The sequence below is a fragment of the Gopherus flavomarginatus genome, chromosome 5 (assembly GCF_025201925.1).
Source record: "Gopherus flavomarginatus isolate rGopFla2 chromosome 5, rGopFla2.mat.asm, whole genome shotgun sequence".
Lineage (NCBI taxonomy): Eukaryota > Metazoa > Chordata > Testudines > Testudinidae > Gopherus > Gopherus flavomarginatus.
In genome coordinates, this window is record NC_066621.1 from 121,779,900 (window position 1) to 121,802,323 (window position 22,424).

Sequence of the window (22,424 nt, forward strand, 5' to 3'; positions counted from 1 at the left end):
GGGCACTATTCAACTGCCTTAACCATGAGACCATCTTGTCTCTTTTTGCAATCTTTTGCCCCATACACTATGCACAACAAATGAGGCAAGGGTCCTACAGACAAGTCTGCTTTATTACACAACCACGGTTCAACCCCAAACACAAGCTCATGAGGAAAGTAAAAATACTGACATCATGATGGGGGGTGGCTGCACCAAATCTGAGTGAGTGGCATTGCGACATGGTGCATGGGTTCTCAACATTGCTCAGGTTTGGCCCAGCTGCCCCTCCATCATGAAAGAGTAACACGACAAATCTCCCTGAAATAAATTTGAAAATATTGATCAGTATGGTGGATGACAATGTGAGAAATTCTGCCTTCTCCAACCCCTTTCTTTGGGACAAGTGAAATACAATGAATGATAAATACAATGCTAAAAGAAAAGGGCCACAAACTCAAATGGCATGTAAAAGTGTCTAAAGAACCAATTCTCCAGATCATGGCAGAAATCACTACCAGCATTAGGCCTCAGCTACAACAGAATTATTTGCACTAAAGCAACAACACACAGTGATAGCTGCACAGGTACAAACTACTATTGTACATGCACTGAACTGATATAAAGTATAATTTACCTGAGGTCATATGTAAGCTGCACTGTTCGCATCACTTCTATGCTACAGATTTGGTGCAAGCAGCATCAGTAAAAGTTGTGCTGCATTAGAAAAAAGCAAATTCACTATAGGGTTTTGGACTAGTAGAACAACATTGGCTAAAATAAATAAATAAATAAATAAATAAATAAATAAATGCAGACAAGGCCTTAGTGAACACACAGGGAACCGTTTGCTGAGGGTCCAAATCTTTTCTAAAGCAACTTTTTCTGAAGTCAGCATGAACGGGGAAGAGCTGTTTAAATTCTACTAAAGAACTAGTTAAAATAGTTTCATGAAAGCCTAACAATTATTTTGTTCAGGTGATTTATCCATTTATCCTTTATACCAGTTAAAAGTATAAAAATACTACAACTTTGATCGCTATATTTTGTAGATTTTTTTTTACCAATATGTTCAAAATGTGATCTTAAACAGGACTATGGGCCTGAGTCTCTTTTACACTAAGGCCTCATCTACACTGGGGTAGGGAGGGAGTTGTTGACCTAAGTTACGCAACTTCAGCTATGAGAATAGCATAGCTGAAGTCGACATATCTTAGTTCGACTTACCTCGCATTCCCACGGTGCGGTGTTGATTGCTGCAGCTCTCCTGTCAACTTTGCTTCCGCCTCTCGCCGAGGAGTTCAGCAGTCGACGGGAGAGCAATCGGGGATCCATTTATTGCATCTACACAACACGCGATAAATCGATCCCTGATAGATCTATCACTACCCACTGATCCGGGTAGTGCCCGATCTGGCGGGTAGTGTAGATATACTCTAAGTCCCCTACACTCCATTCAGGCAGTACACAGTCCTTAGTATAAATAAGAATATGGCCCATATTTGTGAATTTAAAAGCAGGTATATATGTAAACATTTTATGATTGTTATCTGACCAATACCACGTGATTTAAACACTTCTTTTGAAACCTCATTGGTCAAATCAACTGTAACATTTTAAACATGTTTAAGTGATGTCATACAAAGCTTTCCAGCATACTTTAGTGTCTTATCTCATTGTTTCTTTCAATTAAGCAATCAGCATCTACTTTAATTGCTCTCTGTTTGCAGGATCAGTTGTCTCAATAAAAAAATGGAGATTACAAACATTCTGACACAGACAGTGCATGTCTAAAGCTGGTAAAGTCCTACAAAAGCAAAGGGAGGAGAAAGGATCAAGAGAGGACACAGATAAATAAAGTCATGGCCTGACCTCAGTAAAATAGTGTTTTTAAACACTTACCAGACTTCTCTCTCTCTCTTTTTTTTGAGACATGAGATGTTCCAGAACAATGGCTCCCAAGGCTATTTGAACCACAGCTCACATCTAAGACAAGCTAAACACTGCTAAGGCTGATTATAATCAGAAGTTAAGGATTTAAATATACAACAAAGACAAAGAAAAATAAACCTGCATTGCTTACACACAAAGAATAGTTTGATATTATTGCTTACTAATTACAGTATTAGACAGGAATGAAAATGGCAAGTGATTTAAGGGCACTGGGCAGCAAAGGAAACTTTTTCCCCCAGGGAACATCAGAAGGAAACTGTTCTTCTATAACTTTTAAATTTTCCAGGATAAACATTGTGAGATCTAACACAGCAAGTCAGAAGACTACAAAAAGTTTATAATTTTCTGGCTTCCTTTCACTAGTGTACTCTAAATAAACTGATTGCTATCTGTTGCATGTTTAGGACATGCAATGAGGTCCACTGGAGTGGGACCCAAGAAATGTGAGCTCTGTTCCTAGTTCTGCAACCTTGAGAAAGTTACTTCACCTCTCTGTGCCTTGGTTCTTCCTCCTACCCTTTGTTTAACTTGTCTATTTAGATTGTAAGCTTTTGGGGGCAGGAACTTTCTCTTTTCTGTGCACCTGTACAGAACCTAGCACAATGAGGATCTGATCTCAGTTGGAACCTCTAGGTGCTAGAGTAATATAAATAATAATAAATAGGTTTCAGCACAGAAACTCTTGGGAAAATGACATGCTAAAAAACAAACAAACATATTTTCAACAGAAAAGTATATAGCAGTACCACAACTACAGGGCAAGCTGCATCTCTGACTCTCTTAAATCTCTCCCTAACTTAGTGCATCCTTTCCAGTGAGTGAGAGGCCCTGTGCTTTCACTCTTTTCTGGGTAGAATCTCAGAATTCTCCCATTCTCTGGTTGGGTACCAGGGCTGCAGTCTTCATTTACTAACCATGTTTCTTGAGCAGGTCCAACTGGCTTTGGAACTTGAATGCAACTTCCTTTCAGCAGAAGCAGGTAAGTGCAATGACTCAGAACAACTTCTTCAAAAGAAAGTACTATTTATTTATCCACAGGAATGAGAAAAAGGTTAAAATAACAAAAGGCCTATATGCATATTTCTTATGTAAAGCTTAGCATTTCCCTCAAAGCTTGGGCAGGTTGAACTTATCCCTGTTTCTGAGACCTGACATTCCAATTTGTCTCCATGCAGATGCTGCTTCTGTGATATGTCTTCCCTGAGCATCAGAAAGAGTTTCTTTTTAAAACCAAGCAGGCACCTTTGTTCTCTGTGTCCATAAGTTGGGCCCTCCTTCCCCTTGCCAAACTTATCTGCTGAGCATACTGGAGGGGGTAGGAGGCTAAACTATTGAAGAGAACAGTCCAGTCACTGTCTTTAAAGTGTTGGTAGATGAATGGATATGTAAAGACACAGAATTCCTTTCCTAGGGATGTCTGGGTAACTCCTCCAGGAATTAACCTCCTAGTTACCGCATGGCAGACATCAATCAAACAAACAGAGGTAAATATAATGTTCATTAAAATACTACAGATATCTCCTATATTTTTCATGAGCAATATAAGAACTGACCATAAACTCACAAGAACTGACCATAAACTAAATACAAAATTTCTGCAGGTGATTTTTTTGCGGGTGGGTGGAGGGGGGAGAATACTAATTAAATGAAATGGTACAGCATGTATACAGTGCAGTCAGCACAAAACATCTTTTCATTTGATGCTAACGTTAGAGGAACTCAGCAGGTTCGCAGAAAAAGACAAGAAATGCTATCTCCATCTTCTACTAAATCTGAGAAAACACCTTCTATATAATCCTAATTTCAAAACAAGAACTTTCATTTCCTGTCCTGAAAGGAAATTTCCATCTTTTTCACTCAACCCAACAATGTAGTTGCTTAAAAAGGTAGAAAGCAGTCCTCACCATGAATAAGATGAAAACAAAACGCTTCACAATACTTAAGATATAAACCAATCTGAAGAAAAAAGTTAATGTCCATATTTTAAATAAGTAGTAAGGATTGTACACCACTCACTCAATTTCTTACAGAGTGCTATAATTTATCATTTCACTGTATTCTTTAATTCTATAAAGTATTTTAAAGTACTGGTCTCCCACAGTATTCTTGCCAACAAGTAAAAAAAGTAAGGATTGGATGAATGGACTATAAGGTAGAGAGAAAGCTGGCTAGACTGTCAGGCTCAACGGGTAGTGATCAACGAATGGCTTGATGTCTAGTTGGCAGCCGGTATCAAGCAGAGTGCTCCAGGCATCAGTCCTGGGGCCGGTTTTGTTCAATATCTTTATTAATGATCTGGATGATGGGATGGATTGCACCATCAGCAAGTTCACAGATGACACTAAGCTGGGGGGAGTGGTAGATATGCTGGAGGGTAGGTGTTAGGATATAGATATTCAGGCCTGTCTACAAAGGCTTATACTTTAAGAATTTAGGTGTATTCTTACCACTTAGCTAGTTACAGAGGTATAAAAGAAAGAATGAAAATCACTGTCAGCCGGTGTAGGAAGAACAGGAGTACTTGTGGCACCTTAGAGACTAACAAATTTATTTCAGCGTAAGCTTTCGTGGACTACAGCTCACTTCTTCGGATGCACAGAATGGAACACACAGACAGGAGATATTTATACATACAGAGAACATGAAAAGGTGGAAGTATGCATACCAACAGGAAGAGTCTGATCAATTGAGATGAGCTATCTTACTGTGACAGTCTGAGGACTGGTTCTCAGGCTAAGGCCTTCAGCTAAGCAGCAGAGGCCAGCCATAAACTGGGAAGTATATGGTCACATCCTCACATTCCAAACTAGTCACGTTGAAATAAGGTGCTATTGGGCTGTTAGGACCTGTTATCCTGTCCTGATATTCCTATCACCTCCAGAGAAAGGGAAGAGCCTAGAAGATGGAAAAGGAAACTTAGTTTGATAGCATCCTGTCTGGCAAGAACTCACTTATCAATGGCTGGGATGTGAAATCCTCATTTCTGCATTGTTCTATCACTGTAGTCTCCACTTCCCTATTGTTTGTCCGTATAATCTCTGTCTGGTTCTGTGATTGTTTCTGTCTGCTATATAATTAATGTTGTTGGGTGTAAACCAATTAAGGTGGTGGGATATAATTGGTTAAATAACCATGTTACAGTATGTTAGGATTGGTTAGTTAAATTTCAGTGAAATGATTGGTTAAGGTATAGCTAAGCAGAACTCAAGTTTTACTATATAGTCTGCAGTCAATCAGGAAGTAAAGGGGGAATGGGAATAGGGAATGAGGGTGGGAGAATTGGGATCATGTTTTGCTAAGGGGGGGAATGGGAACAGGGAATGGGAACAGGAAGAGGGACACAGGCAAGGGTCTGTGGTGTCAGAGCTGGGAAGGGGGACACTAAGGAAGGAAACTGGAATCATGCTTGCTGGAAGTTCACTCCAATAAATATTGAATTGTTTGTACCTTTGGACTTTGGGTATTGTTGCTCTCTGTTCATGCGAGAAGGACTAGGGAAGTGAGAGGGTGAAGGAATAAGCTCCCTAACAGTAGGGATAGGGTCCAGTGTGACCTAGACAAATTGGAGAATTAGGCCAAAAGAAATCTGATGAGGTTCAACAAGGACAAGTGCAGAGTCCTGCACTCAGGACGGAAGAATCCCATATACTGCTACAGGATGGGGACCAACTGGCTAAGCAGAAGTTCTGCAGAAAAGGACTTGAGGATTACAGTGAATGAGAAGCTGGGTATGAGTCAGCAGTGTGCCCTTGTTGCCAAGAAGGCTAATGGCATATTGGGCTACATTAGCAGGAGCATTGCTAGCAGATTGAGGGAAGTGACTATTCCCCTCTATTTGGCACTGGTGAGACCACATCTGGAGTATTGCGTCCAGTTTTGGGCTCTCCACTACAGAAAGGATGTGGATAAATTGGAGAGAGTCCAGCGGAAGGCAACGAAAATGATCAGGTAGCTGGGGCACATGACTTACGACGACAGGCTGAGGGAACTGGGCTTGTTTAGTCTGCAGAAGAGAAGAGTGAGGGGTGATTTGATAGCAGCTTTCAACTACCTGAAGGGGGGTGCCAAAGAGGATGGAGCTCAGCTGTTCTCAGTGGTGGCAGATGACAGAACAAGGAGCAATAGTCTTTAATTGCAGTGGGGGAGATCTAGGTTGGATATTAGGAAACACTGTTTCACTAGGAGGGTGGTGAAGCACTGGAATGGGTTACCTAGGGAGGTGGTGGAAAGGCCATCCTTAGAGGTTTTTAAGGGCTGGTTTGACAAAGCCCTGGCTGGGATGATTTAGTTGGTGTTGGTCCTTCTTTGAGCAGGGCGTTGGACTAGATGACCTCCTTCTATGATTCTATGATATAGTTCATATAAAAAAACACAAACAGTACTAATACTCTGCATTTATGCAATGCTTTTCACCCACAGATCCCAAAGCATTTACAAAGGAGAATTAAACTAATTATCCCCTTTTCCATGGTGAAAAGAAGACATAGTAAGGAATTTCTCAAGATCACAATAGTGTCAGAAGCATGATTAAAACTTAGACTTTCAGCTGTGTGCGCTATTCATTATAATGCACTCCCGCCATAAATCAGAGTGGTGAATTTATTTGCAAAGGAGTCTTCCTCACATTTTTAGTTAGTTAAGCAGGATCTACATTTTTAGCTATGAACAAATCAAATAGGATATTTCAACAATGACATAACACGTGATGTACAGAGCATCCATGAAGTCTACAACTACTAGAGAAAAACAGGTACTCACATAAACACTAAACTGATTAGAAGGGGAACAGAAAACATTTAACTTACACTGATTCTTAAAAGTGGGCTCAAAATGCAAAGCTGAAAAATACTACATTTTGGAGCACATTATAAAATTGAGCAATCTGGTTGTGCTATTGACATCTACAGTCATTCATGTACCCAATAAATAAAAATCTGTAAATATACAAAAAAAATGCCAATTAACTCAATGTGTTTAATAGAAAACAAGATGTTTAGATTAAATGGCTCAGGCCTATAATAAAGTCAATTGTTTTCTCCAATCATTTTTATAATTATATTTGATAGAAGTTACATGTGCAGAAATATATTTCACTTCAAATGAGGATTCCAACAAAAGGCTGGCTACTATATAATTTAAGTATGGAACTTAGACTGAAATGAAAGACTCATCATCTGCAGATCAGCAATTAAAAAACTGTTTGGATTCTACAGAGGGTCAGACATCACATAGCTTCTATGATTCCACAATTTTAAAGGCAGATTGCATAATTTCTCACTTTATGCAAAAAATCACACACAAAAGCAATACTAATTGATACAGATGTCCCTTCATTGCAGCTGCACCTATAAACAAGTCTTCACAATTGTGTTTATTAATGCCTCTTTGAAAATAAAATATAAAAAACCCACTATTTTATATTATACTGTATATGCTTCACTTCTATCTAAAGGTGAAAAAAATCTGAATTGTAGTTCACCATATTTCATTAAACCAACTCATATTTAGGAACTGTTATAATGGATCAGATCAGTGATCTACCTAATTCAGTATCCTGTCTCCAACAATGGCCAGCACAAGATACTTCAGAGTAAAATAATTTGCCCTTAGTCAAGGGTGGTATGAAGATAATTACATAAAAGATTGTGAGGTGCTCAGATACTGCAGTAATGAGAGACATATAAGTAAAATAGATAGATTAAATTAAATTTGATACAGAGCTAGAAAGATAGATAGTCCTACACAAGTTATTCCAGTTAACGTCACTGTCACAGCCTAGCTCATTCCCCTCTCGAATTTCAGAGATTGTTTAAGTGGACCCAACCATTGGATCTTATTTGCTCTGATGCACTCATTACAAAGAGCTGGTGCAATCTAATAAATGTACTATAATGGAGCCCATAGGACAAAGTGACCTCTTAGTAATTAACCTGAAAAATAAGATGGTACCAACTAAGTTTGTGGTGGCAGATGGTGAGCATGACAGATTCCTCTGGGAGAATACAGTCATACAGATTTGATTAGAATTTTATAGCTGTAGTGCAAGAAGCAAACGAGGAGTCCCATGGAAAAAGGAGATTATTTTAAAAGCATATAGCAATGGGTGCCTTAAAGGAAAGCTGTGACTGGAAGCTGGCTGCACAGTGGAACCCATGTGCTTACCAGTGGCACCACATAATCTCAAGGAGCTTGAATGTTTGCAGAGCAAGGATATCAAAGCAATCTGGATGAGCAGCATGACAGCGGTGAAGAAGCCAGCAGGTAAGTTACACATCTGCACTGACTCAAAATCAACTAGGCATTGAAAAGATGCCACTAGCCTGTGTCCACAATTGATGACACTTTGACAGAACTTTCCAAAGCCAGAATCCTTACAGTTTGTGATGTGAAGAATGGGTTTTGGCACATAAAACTGTATGAAGAACCCAGAATGCTGATATTTTTGTAACACCATTTGGTTACTACTGATGACAGTGCATGCCAATGGACATAAGCTCAGCATCAGAGGTGTTGTATAGAAGACTCATCCAGGTGCTGAAAGGACTGCCTGGGTTGAAAATAAATTGCAGATGAAATCCTCATTGTAGGTGAATGGAGCAGTGATACGGAAGCTAAATGAGAGCAGAACAGAAAACTATAAGCTTATCTACTGTGATGCAGGGACAAAAACATAAAAGTCAGTCCAGAAAAAATCTGACTCAAACAGCATGAGGTGACATATATTAGACATCTGTTTACAACAGAGAAACTGAAAGCAGATTCCCAAAAAGGTCAAGGCAGTCAGAGACATAACTGCTCTAGGGGACATGAAAAGGGTACACTGCTTCATAGGAATGACAAATTTTCTGTTCAAGTTCTGTCCACACTTGGCTGCAGTAGCAAAACCCATACATCAGCTCACAAGGCAGGACCCCAAGAGTAAGCATTTGAAACAAATGATAATGGTTGCCACTGTCTTGAAGTATTACCACTGACACTCCTGTATGATGCATCGGAGAAAGGACTGGGCATAGCTCTTCTGCAGGAGCGGCCAGTTGCTTATGGCAGCAGAGCCCTGTCAGAGACTGGGCAGGGGTATGCTCAAATAAAAAAAAGGCCTCTGGGTGTGCTATTTGGAGTAGAGCAATTCCATCACAACACCTTTGGCCACCCAGAAATAATGCAACTGACCCACACAACACTAGAGCCAATCATGGCAATGTCTCTTCTTAGTGCTCCAAAGAGACTGCAGCAGATATTGATGCACCTTCGGCACTAGCAGGTAGAGATCAGATATTATACAGGATTATTTGTGTTAGCTGACACCCTAAGCAGGACATGTATGCCCAGCATCACTGAATTGGGGGAAGGGGATCAGACCATAGTGAAACATATTAATGGATTCAATCTCACCATTTCAACAGTGAAGCTGATGGAAGTCAGGGAGGCTACAGAAAAGAACATCCAACTACAGGCATTCAAGAGAAAGCGAGGGTGGCCAGAAGACAAAAGTCAATTTCTGGTAGGAGTAGAAACATATTTTCATATTAAGATGAGTGAGCAGGATGAAATCATATTTTGAGGACAGAAAGCTCATTACCTATGGATGTCACGCAAAAAATATATACCTCATATCTGGATGTTGGCAGCTGTCTCAGACAGGCTCGAGAATGTGATTATTGAATAGTAATGAATACACAATTCCACTCCTTGACAGAAAGGTGACATACCTGCTGGTCATCTGATAAGCAGCAGCAGAAAGAGACAATGTTACCACAAGAGCTGCTCACCTGACCATAGGAAAAGATGGGAGCTGACTTATTTACCTTCAAGAAAAAGCAGTACTTGATTATAATGAACTACTATTCAACATCTGGGGAGGTCGATGCCTGATACAAGAAGCAAGTCACAGATTGGCAAACTGAAGGCCCACTTTTTCAGAGATGGCATTCTGTACACTGTATTCACTGATGACAGACCCCAATTTGACACTGAAGAGTTCCAGGTATTTGCACGTGAAAGGGAAGTTTGACTACCATCCTCCTCCCCAGCACACCTACACTGTAATGTTAAGTTGGAATTAGCCATGAAAACAGCTAAGAGATTGTTACACAAGACTGCTTCTTCTGATTCAAAACCCTTGTGTTAGCATTTTTGGCACACATGAGTATCCAATCGTAGGGGTACTGAAACAGTCCAGTGTAGGCACAGATAGGACAAAGGGCCAAACCCCTGTTACCAGTGAGGGAGACCTGTAACAGACAGGAGGATGGGGTCACCATTGAGAGTAGAGGGCTAACAATCGGAGAAGGCAGGCACTAGAATATGTCAGGCAGCAAAGAACTATCTGTGAAGATCCAGCCATTGGAGAGACAGTAGGACAGGACTAAAGAAATCACGAGGGGTGCAGTGGTACCTGGGTCATACAAGTTAACTATGCAAGAGGAACATGTGATCTGAAGGAACTGGAGATATTTTACGCACTGGCAAACAACACCAGAGGGTAAGGGGGGCGAACAGAGATCATCACAAAACAAAAGAGGCAGAAAATCAGCAAGATGCCAGCCCCTTCTGCACCAACAAATTAAAAAGTATGCACACAATATTTTAAAATTCTGCAAAATTTTGTATATTTTATTTGTCAAAATACTGCAATATAATCACACCAGTTTCAATTATTTTGCCAATTTATTTAACCTACAATACAATGGATAGAGAATGGCAGTGAAGAGCACTGGAGGAAATCCCCAAACCCACTTTCTCCAATAATAATAAAGCTAAGTTTAACCCTTTATTTCTACTTACTAATCAACAGATATATGCAGCCATATGCTCAGTATTACCTCATAGGCAACTGTAGAACAAGTGATGGATGGGGAATCAAACTCATGATTTATATCTCCAGAAAAGGTATGCCACAGTAGCGAGTGAGAGGGGCAGAGTTCCTCTCACTCGCCTGCAGACCCGCCCAGTTGTGCCCCCCCAGGGGTGACTGACACTGCCCATGCACATATGTCCAGCTCTTCTCCGGCAGTGATATATGTCTCCTCTGGCTTCTCCAGGAGCCAGAACTGACATGCCCATGCTGCTGGGGAGGGGCGTGTGACCGCCCTTGTGGCTTCCCTTTGCTTCCACCTCAGAAGACATTTTTCAGTGGGGAAGAAAAGAAATCTGTGGGGGAACATTAATTCTGCATGCATGCAGTGGCGCAGAATAACCTGAGGAGTAGGCTACAAACAGAATATGTCTAAGTCGGCTAAGTCAGTGGTAAAGACGAGACTTCAACTTGGCTATGTGCTAGCAATCTCTGACCAAAGGAACACAGGGTGGGGTCTGTACATCAATTTTTGTTTTTAATGCTTATATTAAAATGTTTGTAAAATACAGAAGATGTGTTATGATCAGTGGTACTATTATTGATGTGACAGAAGTAGAACTCATAGACTCATAGACTTTAGGGTCAGAAGGGACCAATATGATTATCTAGTCTGACCTCCTGCACAAAGCAGGCCACAGAACCCTACCCATCCACTTCTATAACAAACCCCTAACCTATGTCCAAGTTATAGAAGTCTTCAAATTGTGGTTTGAAGACCTCAAGCTGCAGAGAATCCACCAGCAAGTGACCCATGCCCCATGCTGCAAAGGCGAAAAACCTCCAGGGCTTCTGCCAATCTGCCCCGGAGGAAAATTCTTTCCCGACCCCAAATATGGCGATCAGCTAAACTCTGAGCATGTGGGCAAGACTCACCAGCCAGCACTCAGGAAAGAATTCTCTGCAGTAACTCAGATCCCATCCCATCCAACATCCCATCACAGACCACTGGGCATACTTATCAGCTGATAATCAAAGATTATCAGCAGATAATCAAAGATAATCAAAGCAGAACTAGGACTGTAGAGAGTTAAACTGAAAGTAATTCACCTACATGGACAGAACCGTGTACAGGGTTTAATAAAGTTCCACTTGTTCAACTCAACGTGGTTCAGTTTCTTTCTTTGTGAGTGAAACACATCTGAGCCTACAGGTGTCTAAACACGTTCCCTCAGAGTTCCATCTTGCTGTGCACTCTGAGTGTCTCAATTAGTCCTTCAGGGCCAACGTAACATGCAAGCAAGGAATGCAGGCTTAGCCAAGAAATTCCTTAACCAATGTCACATTTACTGTAAAGAAATCCTTAGTTACAGATCTTGTACTTTGCAAATAGTTCTCAGTCCCCACAGTAAACAGGAAAATAGAAAGGTGCATAAACTCTGACAAATGAAGTGTAAAAATATAATTAGGAAGGCCAAAAAAGAATTTGAAGAACAGCGAGCCAAAGGCTCAAAAGTAATAGCAAATTTTTTTTACGTACATCAGAAGTAGGAAGCCCACTTAGCAACCAGTGGGGCCACGGGACAATTGAGATGTGAAAGGAGCACTCAAGGCAATAAGGCCATTGTGGAAAAACTAAATGAATTCTTTGCATCGGTCTTCACAGCTGAGAATGTGAGGGAGATTCCCAAACCTGAGCCATTCTTTTTAGGTGACAAATATGAGGAACTGTCACAAATTGAGGTGTATTTAGAGGAGGTTTTGGTACAAATTGATAAACTGAACAGTAATAAGTCACCAGGACCAGATGGTATTCACCCAAGAGTTCTGAAGGAATTCAAAAGTGAAATTGCACAACAACTAACTGTAGTCTATAACCTATCATTTAAATCGACTTCTGTACCAAATGACTGCAGGATAACTAATGTGATGCCAATTTTTAAAAAGGGCTCCAGAAATGATCCTGGCATTACAGGCCGGTAAGCATGACATCTGTTCCAGGCAAACTGATTGAAACTATAGTAAAGAACAAAATTGTTAGACACATAAATGAGCATAATTTGTTGGGAAAGAGTCAACATGGGCCTTGCAAAGGGAAATCATGCCTCACCAATCCACTAGAATTCTTTGAGGGGTCGACAAGCATGTGGGCAAGGGGAATCCAGTGGATATAGTGTACTTAGATTTTCAGAAAGCCTTTGACAAGGTCCCTCACCAAAGGCTCTTAAACAAAGTAAGCTGCCATGGGATAAGAGGGAAGATGCTATCATGGATTGGTTAAATGATAGAAAACAAAGTGTTGGAATAAATAATCAATTTTCAGAACAGAGAGAGGTAAATAGTGGTGTCCCACAGGGGTCTGTACAGGGACCAGTCCTATTCAACATAGTCATAAATGATCTTGAAAAAGGAGTAAGCAGTGAGGTGGCAAGATTCGCAGATGACACAAAATTACTCAAGATAGTTAAGTACCAAGCAGACTGCAAAGAGTTACCAGGGGATATCACAAAACTGGGTGACTGGGCAACAAAATGGGAGATGAAATTCAATGTTGATAAATGCAAAATAATGCACATCGGAAAACATAATGCCAACTATACATATAAAATGATTGGGTCTAAATTAGTGTTACTACTCAAGAAAGAGATCTTGGAGTCACTGTGGATAGTTCTCTGAAAACATCCACTCAATGTCAAAACAGCAAACAGAATGTTGAGAATAAAATAAATGCATAGAAAAGAAGATAAAAATATCATATTGCCTCTATATAAATCCATGGTACTCCCACACCTTGAATACTGTGTGAAGATATGGTCGCCCCATCTCAAAAAAAAATATATTGGAATTGGAAAAGGTTCAGAAAAAGGCAACAAAAATTATTAGGGATATGGAACGGCTTCTGTATAAGGAGAGATTAATAAGACAGACTTTTCAGCTTGGAAAAGAGACAACTAAGGATATGATTGAGGTCTCTAAAATCATCACTGATGTGGAGAAAGTAAATAAGAGTGTTATTTACTCTTTCTCATAACACAAGAACTAGGGGTCACCAAATGAAATTAATAGGCAGCAGATTTAAAACAAAAAAAAGGAAGTATTTTTTCACACAATGCACAGTCAGTCTGTGGAACTCTTTGCCAGAGGATGTTGTGAAGGTCAAGATTATAACAGGATTAAAAAAAGAACTAGATAAATTCACGGAGAATAGTTCCAACAATGGCTATTAGCCAGGATGGGTAGGAATAGTGTCCCTAGCCTCTGTTTGCCAGAAGCTGGGAATGGGTGACAGTGGATGGGGGATGATTACCTGTTCTGTTCATTCCCTCTGGGGCACCTGGCACTGTTGGAAGACAGGACCTTGGGCTAGATGGACCTTTGGTCTGACCCAGTATGGCCATTCTTATGTTCTTATATGAAGAAATTCATAAAGAGGAGCCAGCAGATTAGAAATGAAAAAGCTTCTCTTTACTCACAGGAACTTTGGAAAGGAATCGAGATGGGGAAGGAACTGCAGGAAGAGTACACAGCAGTTAAATGAACAGTATTAAATTTGGTAAAGGTTCCTGGAATATGGCGATGGCCTTCAATTAAGCAGTTTAACATTAAATAATATCATCATCTAGCTCATATACTTCCACCATGAACCTTGCTTTCTCTTTCTTCTCTTTCCCACAAAAACAACACTGGAATATTTAACACTTTTAGGAGAGGCATCAACAAATTAATTGTTAAAGTAGTAAAATTTCCCCATCTTGTTTTTCAATCTTTTATCTGCTTCCAAGTGAATTTAAACCCAAGGACTTGTTTTACATTTCTCTTACTACGTGTTAGGATAAATGTTTCACTTTAAGTCATTTCTTTGTTGAATACCATCATCTTTACCTACAGAGGTATAAATAAACCTTCTTAATAAACCACCCCATCTATCACTGGAAACATTCCATGTTCAGCACCAAACCATTACAGATGATTGAACCAAAGCATTTCATACTTAATATGGTATATTGTCTATCACAGGATAATACCCTCTTGTAGGAGAAAGATTGATTCTTATCTATTATAATTAGGGCTGCCAATTAATTGCTATTAACTCATGCAATTATCTCAAAAACATTAATCATGATTTAAAAAATTAATCGCGATTAATTGCATTGTTATACCAATTGAAATTTATTAAATATTTTCGGATGTTTTCTACATTTTCAAATATATTGATTTCAATTACAACACATTACAGAAAGTGTACAGTGCTCACTTTATATTTATTACAAATATTTGCACTGTAAAAAACAAAAGAAATAGTATTTTTCAATTCACCTAATACAAATACTGTAGTGCAATCTTTTTGTCATCAAAGCTGAACTTACAAATGTAGAATTATGTATAAAAAAATAACTGCATTCAAAAATAAAACAATGTAAAACTTTAGTGCCTACAAGTCCACTCCGCCCTACTTCAGCCAATTGCTCAGACAAACAAGTATGGTTAAAATTTGCAGACGATAATTCTGCCCACTTCTTGTTTACAATGTCACCTGAAAGTAAGAACAGGTGTTCAAATGGCAGTTTTGTAGCTAGGGTTGCAAGGTATTTACATGCCAGATATGCTAAACATTCATATGCCCCTTCATTCTTTAGCCATCATTCCAGAAGACATGCTTCCATACTGATAATGCTTGTTAAAAAAATAATGCATTAAATACATTTGTGACTGAACTCCTTGGGGGAGAATTATATGTCTCATGTTTTGTTTTACCTGCATTCTGCCATATATTTCATGTCATAGCAGTCTCGGATGAAGACCCAGCACATGCTGTTCATTTTAAGAACACTTTCACAGCAGATTTGACAAAATGCAAAGAAGGTACCAATGTGAGATTTCTAAAAATAACTATAGCACTCGACCCAAGGTTTAAGAATCTGAAGTGCGGTCCAAAATCTGAGAGGGATGAGGTGTGGAGCATGCTTTCAGAAGCCTTAAAAGAGCTCATATATGGAAACTATAGAACCCGAACCACCAAAAAAGAAAATCAACCTTCTGCTGGTGGCATTTGACTCATGATGATGAAAATGAACATGCGTTGGTCCGCTCTGCTTTGGATCTTTATTGAACAGAACCTGTCACCAGCATGGACGCATGTCCTCTGGAATGGTTGTTGAAGCATGAAGAGATATATGCATAAAGGGATATAATTTTTTTAACTGCGATTAATGTTTTTGAGTTAATCGCATGAGTTAACTGTGATTAATTGACAGCCCTAATTATAATAGATGAGAATCCATCTTTCTCCTGCAACAGGGCATTAAGGTGATTATGGTTAGCTATTCCTCCACTCCCCAAAATTTTCACCTGCAGAGTTCTACTAGTCTCAGTCCTCTCCCCTACATTATTCAACAGCTATACGAAGACACAGGGTGACCTGGTAAGACAACATTACAGATGGACTAGAACTGAAGAACTATTTGTCTGCTAAATGTCTGATAAGTATGAACACTTTTGCCCCTTTCCTACTCCCACGAAAGCAGAAAAATCTAGGCAGCTACATTAACATCAATTATTAAAATCAGAAATCTAAACAATGGATTTTCTAGTAATACATTTTAGGCCTTGACCCTGTAATTGGATCCACTCAGAAAGACTTTCACCAGGATGGATTCGATTGCAGGATCAGGGACTAACTGCTTCTTTCCCACCACCCTTACCCACCCACTTCCTCCCTCTCCCCACCAAATAAAGATAAATAGAATTGCTGGCAGTAAATATATTTTCTTACATGATCAATGAATTCTTATGTAACTTTGGGTGCAGGGTCACTGGTGGAGGAAAATCTATTTGGAAGGTGGATTATAGCAATTCTGCCCTACCCCATTCACAGATACACGTTGCTGTTTGACATGATCTTTGGAGAGAGTTGAGAGTATGCTTCCCACTATGATAAAAAGGCAGAAGGGCGTTTCTGTACATAGTGGACTGAGTTCATGTCGAAATGATTACTTTCATGTTGCTGGAATTATGTGTTATTATTTTATTACCATATTTATGGTGTTAAGGTATATAAGGTTATGGTGTTAAGGTGTATAAATACACAAACATTTTGCTTTTTGTCTCACATTCCATACCCTCCATTATGAAAATTATGCTAGTCTCGATACCCCATTAATCTGCACACATCTTCCTTGTTGTTTCTCTATGCTGCCACATACAAAGGGAATTCTCTTCTCCTGAGCAGAGCAGCAAATCCACTGCTCTCTCCTACTTCAAGTCCCTCTATAATCGACTTCTGCTGAGGTGCCTCCATGGATCCAGTTAAATTCAAAACAAACAGTACCTTTACTATCTCATGTCACATACAAAATCTTGCGGAATAGGTATGTAAGCTTATTAATGTAAATTGCTCTTCTTCTTCCTTATTCAATCCTACCTAGTATCATTTCAACCACCATCATCACCACTTACACCCTGTAACAATACGAGTAAAGAATACCATTTGTATACAAAATATCAGCCAATTTGAAAGAGAGTAAACTAAATGTTCCACATAAGTACAGAAAACATGAGACATATGCCCTAGTCAACAGTAAAAAGCAATTAATCTTTCTTAACAGATATACCCATCACAGGGAAAACCATTCTCTGTGGGGGGTTTCAGTATTTCCATAGAAACTTTACAAGTTAGACATAACTCCTGAACTAAAAAGGTTTTATGATGTGAAACTCTGACAAAGCCTTAACCAAAGCATGTGCTGCTATAACAAGAAACAAAACAAAAAGCCTAATTTGCTGCTTACAATTAAATTAAAAAGGGTAGCAAGGGACTCTAGGAGATCATTTGAACAAGGCCTTGTGTAATTCAAGATCATTAAAACATATACTAAGATTACATCAAGGTCTCAGCATTCATCCGTCCATTTTGGACAAATGAAGGATCACAATGGGAACATTCAACCTTGAAGGATTAAGCTGTGTTCTCTATCAAAGCTCTTTATACAAAAGGATAAGTAGAAAATTCTGACCGGAATTTAAGATCTCTCTGTTCCTGTACATAAAATAATCTGAGTTGTTTTATACACATTTTCAGCAACACAGACTGCTATTAAAATAATTAAGAAATGTAAAAAGTGAGCCACTTGAGGCTGTGACAAATAATGTACATGTGAATCCAAGGTCCAGTCTGAACGCATGCCAGTTGTGTCCAACACAGTTAATGCCATCATGCTTAGAAAATAGCAATTGCTGTAATCTGATCAAACTAGAGGTCCATCAAGTTCAGTATTCTAAGCAATAGCCAGTACTAGATGTTTCAGAGAAAACTGAAAAAACCCTGTAGGGGAAATTTCTTCTTCCAAACCCCAAGAGGTACATCCCTCATAAAAATTTATCCTAACTAATGCAATTATGGATGTTCTCATTAACTATATAAATGTATAATTATTTTGTGAATCCTACAAAGTTCTTGGCTTTCACGAGTTAAAAATCACAACCAATTTACTACTGCTGCCCAGATTCAGTAAGAGCAATGACAATGATGGTCTGAGATGTCCAAGTAGCAGCTCAATGTGCTACCATAAAGAGATTCAAAACAAACTGTGGCAGTGCTTTGTTTGTACGCTGCATCCATTTATTACTTCAGGAAGATGTGTCTAGACTTCTCAAGGTCCATTTGCCTGCTAGTAGCAATATACTTGGAACCATCTACAAAATATGTCTTTTTTTAATGTTGTATTGATACAAGATTACTTCCTTTCCTCAAAAGAAATTCTCTGCCGGCTGTATAGTCAGGCTACCGTTGGCCTTTTGTGCCTTCCCCAACATGTAGCATACAGCTGGATCATCAACTGAACCTCAAACAACTGGCAGGCTATCCCTGCTGTCTCAAACTTTGTCAAGTATGCCTATATATATCTTTTTTTTTTTAAAAACAGATAACTTTGTCAGAAGGAACTCTCTGAATATTGGAAACTCTGGTCTTAAATAACTTTCCTTTGGCACTTTGACATGGCTCTGGCCTTGATCATCTTCACATTTTTGCATTAGCATTGCTCCTCCTTCTGGCATCTTCTGTCTCCCCCAGTGACCTCCTTTCTAACTCTATCTGGTAAGGTTTACACCTATTTTCAGCAGTTTCTGGATGCCTTCAGAAGCTGTCTCTTTTGGAGAGACAGAATCTTCTAAAGGGAGCACTGGACTAGCAATAGCCCCATACTATTCTGCTGTTTCTTAGTGTATTCTTTCAATTTTTACATCTCTCTCTTTCTCCAAGGTAAGCCATTTTTAGTCATTCTGACTCTAGCTCTACTGGTTAGGATACCGTATCTGGAATTATTCCTGGAAGAGGTTTTCCACAATGGTGCCTTGAACGTCTCTTGTTAAAGTCTAGGCCTCTTGAATTTCTGGTTAACTTGTACATCATTTCTTCAAGAATGGAGTCCACTTGTCACAACATAAAACTTAAAAAAAAGTATTTCTTAAAAACATAAGAACATAACAATAGCAATATGGGGTCAGACCAATGGTCCAACTAGTGAAATATCCTATCTTCCAACAGCGATTAGTGCCAGATGCTTCTGAAGGAATGAACAGAAGAGGGCAATGATCAAGTGATCCATCCTCTGCTGTCCACTCCCAGCTCCTGGCAGTCAGAAATTTAGGGACACCCAGAGCACGGGTTTGCATCACTGCACAACTTAGCCCTTAGTCATTGATGGACCTATCCTCCAGAAACTTATCTAATTCTTTTTTGAACCCAGTTATACTTTTGGCCTTCCCAAAAGCCCCAGAAATTACTTTCATAGGTTGACTATGGTTTTTGTGAAGAAGTACTTCCTTATGTTTGTTTTAAACCTGCTGCCTATTAATTTCATTGGGTGACCTCTAGCTCCTGTGTTATGTGAAGGGGTAAATAACATTTCCTCATTCACATTTCCCACACCATTCATGATTTTACAGACTTCTATCGTATCCATCCTTATTTCTTTCTTTTCTTAGATGAACAGTCCCAGTCTTTTTAATCTCTGCTCATATGGCAGTTATTTCATACTTACAATCATTTATGTTGCCCTTCTCTGTACCTTCTCCCATTCTAATATATCTTTCTGGAGATGGGACGACCAGAATTGCATGCAGTATTTCATGCATAGGTGTACATGGATTTATAGAGTAGCAATATGATATTTTCTGTTTTATTATCTATCCCTTTCCTAATGCTTCCAACATTCTGTTCGGGGTTTTGACTATAGCTGCATACTGAGCAGATGATGTCAGAAAACTATCCATGATGACTCCAAGATCTATCTTTCTTTAGAATTCATCACTTTGTATAGTTGGGATTATTTTTTAAAGTTTCATTACTTTACATTATCAACAATGAATTTAATCTGCCATTGCCTAGTCACCCAGTTATGTGAGATTCCTTTGGAACTCTTTGTAGTCAGCTTTGGATTTAACTGCCTTGACTAATTTAAAATTGCCAGCAAACTTTGCCACCTCACTGTTTACCCCATTTTCAAGATCATTTATGAATAAGTCCCAGTACACATCCTTGTGAAAACTGACCATTTATTCCTACCCTTTATTTCTTATCTTTTAATTAGCTCCCTCTTACGCCAGGACTGCTTACTTTATCTAAGAGCCTCTGGTGTGTGACCTTGTCAAAGGCTTTCTGGAAGTCCAAGTACGTTATATCAGTTGGATCACCCTTGTGCACAAGCTTGTTGACGCCCTCAAAAATGCCAATAGATTGGTGGGATATAATTTCCCTTTACAAAAGCCACATTGACTCTTCCTGACCCTATCATTGTGAGGCACTGTACCTCAAAGTAGTACTCTGCAACCCCATATTCATCATTTGTATATCGCTGTGATATTTCATACAAACCATGCCTTGAAGGTATCACATGAAAGGCCATTATCTGCTAAAACTCATAGTTCTCTCAAAGTATGTATATCATTATTGTGTATGAAGTTATGAGATTTTGCTATATGGTTATTATTGAAATATGTTTGTGAGGCTAGGAGACGTTCACAGCTAGCAACAAAGGAGGAGACCCCTACCCAGGTGGGCATTAAACAACCATCACCAGCCATTGACCAGCAGGTGAACTGTAAACAAGAGATTTACAATTCAATAAGAGACAGTTGCACAAGCAAAGCATAATGGAGATTGCTCAACTCTGTGACTCAGCAAGGCCCACCAGGACATGTCTGGACTAGTATTTTTCCAGGGACATGAAGTGAGATTATAAAATAAGAGACAGTGGCATCAAGAGACCACCTCTCTCCTTCCCCACCTACTCTGAAGGCAACAAGACTCCTGGGAAGACAAAGAATTTGAACTGAGGAGCCTAGTCCCAGGCTGAGAAGGGAATTCAGCCTGTGTATTAAGAACTGTAACCCATCAGCAACATCCCATGGAGTGAGAAAAGGTGTTTGATTCGAATCTTACTGAGTCTGATAAAGTTTAGGATTCAGAATGCATTTTACTTTTATTTCTTAGGTAACTCTCTATGGCCTTTATGCCTACAACCTACAATCACTAAAATCTACTTTTCTATAGTCAAACTTATTTTAATGTTTTATCTTTACCAGTGAGTTTGTCGAAAGCGCTTGGGGAATCTGCTCAGATTACAAAGGCTGATGCATGTCCACTATCCTTTGATGAAGTGGCAAACTAATTAATGAGCTTACACTGTTCAAGAGAAGGTCTTGAGCAGTGTAAAACAGTATATTTCTAGACTGCAAGGCTGAGGGCTAGAGGGATTTGCTGGCGTTTCCCTGAGTATGGTTCATGAGTATGGTTCATCAGAGAGCATTCATGCAATTTAGCTGGGTGTGTCTCTGTATGCTGATGGCTGAGTGATAACAGTGCTGTTATCACTCAGCCATCAGCATACAGAGACTAGCAAAGCTTGTCACTAGCAAAGCATCCTGAGAGACAGCCCTGGCTGTAGAGTTAAGGGGGCACAGTGGTCTCACAGCTCCAAGCTGTACTCTGGGGGTCTCATTACAATCATGTTAATCTGTGATAATTCTGTTCCTTATTATAGTTTTGACCAATTTGCCTAGTACTGAAGTTAGGTTTACTGGCTTGTAATTGCAATGATTGCCTTTGGAGCTTTTTTAAAAAAAAAAAAATCAGCGTTTTTTAATGAGCCGCTACTCAATATTTAGTTTTATGCTTACTGTTCAGTGTGTAGTGATATTTACCGCACACTATTCAAAAAATGTTCTGCATACCAATTTACTAATTTTCTCCCTGAAATTTCTATGGTGCTCATCATAGTAATATCTCAGTGCTTCACAGACATTAACTTATTTATTTTCAGAATATCCCTACGAGCTGCTGGGGTGGTATTATATCTATTTCATAGACAGGGAACTGAATCAAAGAGAGGTTAAGTCAAAGTATCCACTAATTTAGAGTGCCCAATTTGAGACAAGCAAATCTAGTTTTTTAAAGTAGCATTGTTACAGCACTTCATACATTCAAAGCACAGCTCCCATTGACTTCAGATGCAGCTGTGTGCTCAGAACTCCTGAAAATCAGACCTCAGGATATTAAAATGGGTACCCAGAAAATGAGGGAAAAAATTACTTACCTGTATTGTAACTGCTGTTCTTCAAGATGCTGTTGCACAAGTGTATTCCACACAGGTGTGTGTGTGCTTAGCATGCTGGAGCATTTTCACAACAGTACCCATCA

General features: G+C 39.3%; 1 protein-coding gene across 4 annotated transcripts in view; it reads right to left on the minus strand.

Moving 5' to 3' along the window:
- Positions 1–22,424, minus strand: part of CEP128 (centrosomal protein 128) — a 418,732-nt gene that overhangs the window by 198,090 nt on the left and 198,218 nt on the right. The gene's annotated exons all lie outside the window — the stretch shown is intronic.